The sequence below is a fragment of the Castor canadensis genome, chromosome 15 (assembly GCF_047511655.1).
Source record: "Castor canadensis chromosome 15, mCasCan1.hap1v2, whole genome shotgun sequence".
Classification (NCBI taxonomy): domain Eukaryota; kingdom Metazoa; phylum Chordata; class Mammalia; order Rodentia; family Castoridae; genus Castor; species Castor canadensis.
The window spans coordinates 48,551,700-48,560,439 of NC_133400.1; positions in this window are offsets into that span (position 1 = coordinate 48,551,700).

The following is an 8,740-nucleotide window of genomic DNA, read 5'->3' on the forward strand; positions in this document are numbered from 1 at the left end:
GCAAAGTGCCTGCAGAGCAAGTGTGAAGCCATGAGGCCAAACCCCCCTACCACACACAAAAAAGGCAATTTTGCACACAAAAATGATTTTGTATATAATTATGGTTTTGTTCTAAAAACAAAATATTGTTTCAAAATGAAAATGGACAAATCGGAAACCAGATGGTTAAAAATGTGTTGTAGAAGGATTGTGTAAGGGTTTTTGCTATGATAAATTGATGGAAATGGTAGGCCTAAGAACATTATAAAAGGACATTCTCTAGATGAAAAGGTTTTCCCTAGTTAAAGTAAGGGTTATCTTAGAATAAATGATTGTTCCAAAATGGAGATAGGCAAATAAGGGCAAAACCAAAGGGTAAAAGCATGTCACAGAAGGAATGTGACAGGATTTGTGATGAGATATAATTGATAAAGATCTCAATGCTGTCTTAATAAATTTGTAAAAGGCTCTAAAAATTCCTCTTAAGCCTTAATAAAACTGAACACAAAAAAGCGTGTCATTGATTCCTCTGTAGGTGACTCGCTCTCCTTTATAAAAATGTATCATTACTATTCTTAATAACCATTGCTTTTACATTCACTATGTTTCACATCTTGGTTGAAAAATCTCACATGGGAACACAAGGATGGAGGACTCCGACCGAAATTCCCAGTAACAGTGCCTTCACATACTCCAAATGCAGGACATGGACCTACTGAATTTAATATTTGCCCTGCTGCCTTTGTCTTAGTTTGTTTTAGTCACTTCTTCTGTGTCCCTATTCCTCACTTTTGGAATGTGAATTTTTACCATATGCCTGGCCCCATATTGTATGTTGTAAGTATATAATTTGCCTTTTGAATTTTATGGGGACTCAAACTTAGAGGTTGCCTTGAGTCTCAGAGAAGCCTTTGGACTTGGATTTTTGAGCAGTGTTGTATTGATTTATGACTCTGGGGGATCTTGCAGATGACTGGATACATTTTGCATTGTTAGATGGATATGAGCCTTGGGAGATCAGGGGCAGATTGTTATGTTTTGGATCTCAAATAATAAAGAAAAAGGGAGACTTGGCATTAGTCTCTGAAGAAATTCAAGAGTGCCAAAATAGAAAGGGAAGGAAAATAGGAGTTGTTTGAAAGAAATGGAAATCATTTTCATTATTTAATGGTCTGGGGATGAAGAGGACAGACAACATCCAAACAGAGTGATGAGACCATGATTCCATAACTTACAGCAATCTCAACCTGGGTGAGTTACTTTGTAAAATGGCTGTGATATTCTGCGTGCCCCACAGGACAACTGTGACAATCATGTCAATGTACATGCAGTTCTTAGAACAGTGCTTGGGATATAGTAAGTGCTCTATAGTTCTGTTGAAAGCATCAGTATAGTATGTATTATATTAACTATTAGTATATTATTAAGCCACTATTAAAATGGCCCCCAAAGAGAAAATAAAACAGCAACACCATTTGTACTTGGATATAATCTGATAGGACACCTGGAAAACCCAACAAATACAATCATTCAGCATGGTAGAAGGCTGTTGAATATAAACATTAATGATTGACCATTGTGAAATACTATGTCACAGGCATCAAGATGGGCTATTATGGAAACCGTACAATGGTGAAAAGACAGCCTCTCAACAAATATTGCTGGGAAACCTGGGTCTCTGCAAGTAGAAAGCACACATGGTACATGTCTTTCACCCTGTACAAATATCAACTCAAAGTAGATCATGAACCTTAATATAAGACCTGTAACTTTAAACCAAGTGCAGGAAAAGAAAATTTGGTACATGTACACAATGGAGTTTTATTCAGTCATAAAGAAGGATGAAATTATGTGGTTTGATGGTATATGAATGGAATTGGAGGATCTCATGTTAAGTGAAATAAGCCAAGTCCAAAAAGACAAAGGCCGCATGTTTTCATTCATATGTGGAAGATAGATCCAAAAGATAAATGTGTACCCAAAAACAAACATGATCATACAGACATTTATGTGTAGAACATGTTTGTAACAGTGGAACTTCTCTATGGGACTCAGAGGAGTAGGGAAAGGAAAAGAGAATGATGGTCAACAATATTGAAATGCATTGCATCTCTGCAGGTAGAGGAAATAACAATATGTACTGAATGCTGTTGAATGATGGAAGGTAGGAGGGGAAGAGGTAAGGGAGAGTAATGGAAGGGTAGAACTGACTATAGTTAAGAATAGTCACAGCTGGGATACATCGAGAAACCACTTTAAATATTGACTGTGGAATTAAAAATGAAAGACAAAACTGTAAAATAGGTACACTGCAGGGGGTTACTTGGAAAGATGAGGGTGAATGAATAAGATAAGGGGAGGGAATATGGTTGAGGGACTTCATGTACATATATGAAATAGAATGATGAATCTTGCAATTCAGTGGGGCAGAGAAGGGGTTGGGGGAGATGGTGGAGGTAATGTCATCAATGTACAATGTAAGGCCATTGGGAATTGGCACAATGAGTCCCTCCTATACAATAATACATGCTAATAAAAATGGAGAAAAAAATATGAAAAAGAAAGTCTCTGTTCAGCATCTTCAGGAAGTACCAATGGATCCATTCTGACTAAAGTAGAGGAATTGTGTTTTGGTGCAAGGGGAATTAAGACTGGTGTGTTAGGTGTGAATAAACTGCTGCTTCTCTACAATGAAATCTAAGCTGAATTCAGTAATCAATAATGGGAAATTCCCCCATTCACTCAAAAAATAATATTTTTATTAGGTTCTATCTATCTAGCCCATGCCTACATGGGCTTTAGGACATCTCGGATGTCTCTGTCCATTTTATATAAGACAGTGGGACTTCCTAGCTAAGGTCTGGGTGATACCATGTAAAGCTTAAGGAAGGGACCAAGGATCCTCCATTGAGGGTGGAGTGAACTGCAGGTTAACCAATTCCCCACACCCCTGCCAGCTCCACAGTGGTCTGATCTAGGTGAGCTTTAGGGTTCCAGGCAGAACTTTTGAATGTTTGCCTGGCCTTGGCAACAACCAAAGGAGCCTTGGAGACATGGATGCACCCATGGCTGTATGTCAGCGGTACTTGGGTCTGGTCCTAAAGGAGTTTTGCAGGGTTGTGACAACAGACCCTGAAGAACTGAGATCAAACTCCCTTGATTTTCTATGGGAACTGTCAATATGTGTAACTATTACTGGACTTTTTTCTATTCTATTGCTTTTGTGGAGAAGTTTTCAATTTGTTAGAAGCTAACTTTATGTGAGAAGAGAAAAAAATGCTGGCTCTAAAGCTTTCTAGACTAATTGAAGAAAAATGTATGCTACTTGAAAAATTTAGTCTTGTTCAAAAACAGCATGATGACTTAGTATCATCTTTAAAGAATGGAATGAAATTTTATAGGAATTAATAGTAGAGGATCATTCCCAGTGAGACACAGGGAAGAGCCTTTCCAAAGCAGAAGAAAAGATGATGCATGCAGCTGAAAAGCTGGACCTATAAAAAGGTAGCCAGAGAGCTCCAAGAAAAATTGGAGAGAACCAATCATTATTATCAAGGGCAGATTATTTCCTATGAGAAAAAAAAGCTCATTTTAATTGGTTGGTGGACCAGGCTGCTGAAAAACAAGTATTTTAAGAAAGCTAATGCCAGCAATAGACAAAAATTAATTAAAATGGAGTTGGAATTTGAACTTGTAGAAAAATACCCTTACACATTTGTTATTTTAAATGCAGCATATGACAAAGAACATTTTCCTGAAGGCAAAGGCTTTGCCTGGTTTGGTTCTATTGGATGTGCTTTGTTCCCAGTGAATCCAAGGAGCCAGTGCATAAGAAGAGGGTCTCTTCCTCTGCCGCCTCCAGGAAACACGTCTGGAACTTCTCCAGATTATTCTCCATCAAGGGATTCCTTGATCCACACATCCTCCATTTCCAATAAGCAATGTCTATTCACTGAGGGATTTCCCTGATCATCATCCCCTAAGTTCTGGATGTCCTCCTGAGTTTCCTTCAGGGTTGATATCACCTCCATACGATCCTGCTACTGAAGCTTTAGAATCACAAGAGGAAACACGACAATATTTTGATCTCTTTTCAAAGTATTGTTGACTTCTCTCTCATTTGCAGTTTAAATTACTGCTGTTACTTAGTCATTAGTCTTTACCTTAAATTGATACTTAATAAAATTACAATTCTCAGGATAGTACTTATAAGTAGATGATTTAAACATGAATCTTATTTTATTTCCATTCTATTTTATTTAGACAGTATATTATGTTTTCATTTTATTCTAAAGAAATAAGAGAGAACAGCTTTCATAACCTGGAGAAAGTTATAAACATCCAGTAATGTGCATTTTTAGGTGAGTTATTTTACTCTGTAGACTTTTAAGATTTCTACTTGTTAATGTGAAATAGGCATTTTGTAACTAAGCTCATAGGAATTAGGATTCCTCCAGGAAATAACATTCTGGGTGTGAATATGGACACTCCACGAGCTCTGAGGCAAGAGAAAGATATTTCATCATTTCTAAAACCCATCACACTGCTATGGGCAAGATAGAGACTGACTTTCTTTCTCTAAGTTTTTTTTCCCAAAAGCTGTGAATAAATTCATTTTCCATTTATTTATGTGCTATGTTATTTTTCTCTTAATGGGAGTAAACCAGAGCCAGTCCTTGTGGCCAGAGGTTCCAGCAAGGATTTTATTTGAAAATATGAAAAGTATTTGTTCAGTGAATGAAATGTCTACTATTATCATTTTATTAATGATCATTACACTGTTCTCATTTCTCATGGTAGTGGGTTTGAATTCAGGACCTATACCTTGAGCCACTCCTCTAGCCCTTTTTTTGAAGGATTTTTTTTTTAAGATCAGCTTCTTTGAACTATTTCCTTGGGCTGGCTTCAAACTGTGATCCTCCTGATCTCTGCCTCCTGACTAACTAGAATTACAGGCATAAGCCACTGACACCCAACTATCATTTATCATTCTAATGATCATTTTAAAATATCATTAGTATAATATATTTTATTTATCAATTTTAAATGAAAAGAGAACTTTGAAAGTCATATTTTAAATATCTTATCATCTAAATATTTTGTTGGAAATCTGTTTTTGTTTACTGTGGTGGTTTTATTGGCAGTTCTGGGGTTTGAACTCAGGGCCTTGCATTTGCCAGGCAGGTGCTCCACTGTTGAGGGATTCTTGAACAGAGAGATGGGACACCAAGGCAGTTCTGCAGGAAGCAATGTTTTATTGTGCCAGCACAGACTCAGCAGACTCTGTCCAAAGTCTGAGTCCTGAGAACAAAGGGGACTTGCTTTATATACCCTTGCAAGCAGATTACAGAAGTATCTGGTTACATACTATTTCATTGGTTACTTTATCCTCAGTGCTACATGACGCGTCTTATGTCCAGCTTCCTCAAGTTTCAGTTTCCTGACATACAGCCCCCTTCTCCCTTCTACATTTTTCCCCCTTTTGATGCTTGGACCCACCTAGGGTCAAAGAGCATCATCTTGATTTAAGGGTTTGTACTTCCATAGCATCATTACATAAGCAGCTGTTTTTATTTCTATAGTGGTTTTCATAATAGTGCTGATAGACCATAATGCCAGGGGGACAAGACAGGTAATATTAAATATGCCCCCAAGACAAGAACCATTGCCTCTATCAGGGTCTTGAATCTGCCCAAGAGAGAACCACCCTCCCAACAAGTCATTAGGATTCCACCCTTTCCAAGTCTGGATGGGGACATAGGCAATATTCCTCATTCTGTCTGTGATTTCTTCTATGACCTTTCTTTCATCATCAATCTGCAAGCAGCAGTTGCTTAGGTTAAGTTTTCCACAAACTCCTCCCTTGGAAGCAAGCAGATAGTCCAGAACTAAGCAGTTTTGATAGCAATGCACATTTTAGTGTTTTGTTTTGCCAGCAGATTGAGGGCTCTTGCAGTTTCATTAGTTATAATTTCAACAACAGCCTGTAGCTTGATAATATGGTTTATCATATAGATGGGATTACGGTACCCATAGGACCCATCCTCTGCCCAGGTGGCAGGGCCGTAATAGTGAATTATCTGTTCAGGGGGCCATTTATCATCTTTCCAGTTGCCAATTGCTAGGGCTTGCTGCTCTGTTTAGGCCCCTTATTCTTCATATACTGGGACTTCCAATTGCTACCGTCTGGCTAATGGAAGGAGGAAAAAGAAGGGGTGAATTGTCCCTAGCACACAAGGTCCTGACCAAAATCGGGGTAGTTTAGTGTAGGTGGCCCTTTCACATATCAAATATAGTCCACTTAGGGCCCACCATTCAATGTCTGTGCTGACATCATTCCAGACATGTTGGAAGCGAAAGAAGTTGGACAAGGGGTGAGGATCCCCACCATTAGGTTTTCTGGGCAGTTGCATTATAGAATCCTGGCCCAGACATGTCAGACTTCCAATAGAGGTGTTAAATCATTCTCCCCATTGGGCAAGATAGTTCCTTCCAATAAGTGAAGTTTCTAGAAGCCAAACCCCAGTAACCAGATGGGGGAATCCTGCCCCATTGTAGGGCTCATGTGGAAGGGCCAGTAACAGATTTCTTGTTGAGGCGGAGATGGGAAGTGGGATGCCTTCTGTTTCCTCATAAAAGGAATGAAAACCGTGGTGAGATGAGGCTTTAAGTGGGACCATGACTCTCTTCAAGTACAATATGGTTCCTGGGTCCGTGCCCCACCCATTTATATACATGCCAACCTTGTGGCCAATTTTCCATCTCAATTCTTCAGGGTTAAGAATGGTAAAGTTAATGGGGTTACAGGCTCCTAATTTATACTTGAATGTGGCAACTCCTTTTTCTAGGAGTGCTGCCTTTTCCTTACGCTGCCAGGTGGCCCATGACACACAGCTCCAGGAGGGACAATAAGCCCAATGGTTACCACAATGGGGTGAAGTCTGTTCACACATGTACTTATCATTGAGCCTGTATTCCTGTTCCCATGGCAGACCCCCACACTTGATGACCAGTGAAGGGTTATTTATGGCCACACATGCATCATAATTTACTGACACTGGCAGGTGAAGGTTAGTAATCCAGGTCAGGGTAATTAAAGGCAGCTCTCTTGGGAGTGTCAGATCTCTAACCACTCTTCACTGGTGTAGTACTCGGGTTGAAACAAATGTATTGATCCCCCTGTTGGCATATAGAATAGGTGATCTTATTATGTGCGCAGGTTCCCAAGGCCTTTTCTTGGCAAGAGAAATGAGTGTGGTACAGCAAGTTCCAACTAACTCCCTGACCCGACCGAGTTTTGCATATACACAGGTGACAGCATGAGGGCTCTGAAACCACAAAGGGATACCAGATCAGTAACACCAGATAGTAGCTGTATATTCTATCTCAATAGAAACAGTTCACTTATCCCGCCAAGTGGTCGGTTCCTCAGGTTTCTGCCATGCATAGATTAGTCAGCTTCCAGAGTGACTAAAGCAAGGCTGTCGTCTCACTGCCCAGAGATAGCCAGAGATTTTAGAGGGTCCTGCTGAGGAAGGGCGCAGGCATTTTGGAGGGTGATCTTGCACAGTGAAGCCGGATCAGGGATGCACTCCCACTTGAAGTGGCTCTCACTAGAAGCTGGCTTCCCTCAGCTGTGGCGGATCCAGGGAGCAATCTCTGCTACCTTAACTGCGGTGAGGATAGAAAAAAATAACAACAAAAGGGCCCTTCCAATGGGGGTTTTAATGGCTGGTTGGACATCCAGATGGCATCCCTCTGGTTTGTAAGGGTGCATGGGTGTTGTTAGGCTAACAGGAAGTCTCTGATTTTCGAGAGAGTTGCCCCAAGGGCCTGCATCTGTTGTCTCAAGATGAGGTCACTTATTTGAGGTTCCCTTATATACCCTTGATTAAGGTGGGGTGGACATTCAAAAAGGACTTCAAAGGGTGAAAGTCCTGACAGCTTCGTGGGGCTAGACCTAATCCTTAATAATGCTGTGCATAGTAACTGATCCCATTGCAGATGGGTCTTCTGACATAGTTTTCCCAACTGCAATGTTAGGGTTCTGTTCATACGTTCCACTTTTCTTGAACTTTGGCGGCAGTAAGCCGTATGCAATTTTCAGGTGATTCCTAAGCCCTTAGCCACCAGCTGTACCTACTTGGCCATGGAGGTTGGCCCATTATCTGACCAATAGACACAGGTATTCCAAACCAAGGAACGATCTCCTTTAGCAGATGTCTGGCCATCTCCTGGGCTTTTTCAGTCCATATGGAAAAGACTTCCACACATTCTGAGAAGGTGCAGATGAACACTAATAGATACTTGCATCTTTGGACTTGTGGCATTTCAATGAAGTCCACAATCAGGTTTTCAAGAGGAGTTCCACCAATGCTTTGCACCTGGGACAGTGCTCTCTGTCCTTGCCAAGGATTGTTTTTGGCACATAAACTACATCTTTTGCATACTGTCTGACTTATGTTGGAGAGCTTGGTGATATAAAAGTGCTGGGCCAGGATGGTTTTGAGGGTCATCTGCCCTGAATGGGTTCTTTCATGGAACTGCTTGACAAATGTGGGAGCCAGCAACTCAGGGATGGCAATGTGACCATTGGCAAATTTCAACCATCCACCCAGTAGAAAACTTCCCTTCTCAGTCTTGAACCAAGCCTGTACTTGTGGAGTGTATCATGGGTCCCATTCAGCTAAGGGACATGGGAACCAGGCAGCAGTCAGGGCAGTTGGGGCTGGTCCCCTCATGAGGGTTGCTTGGTTGGCCT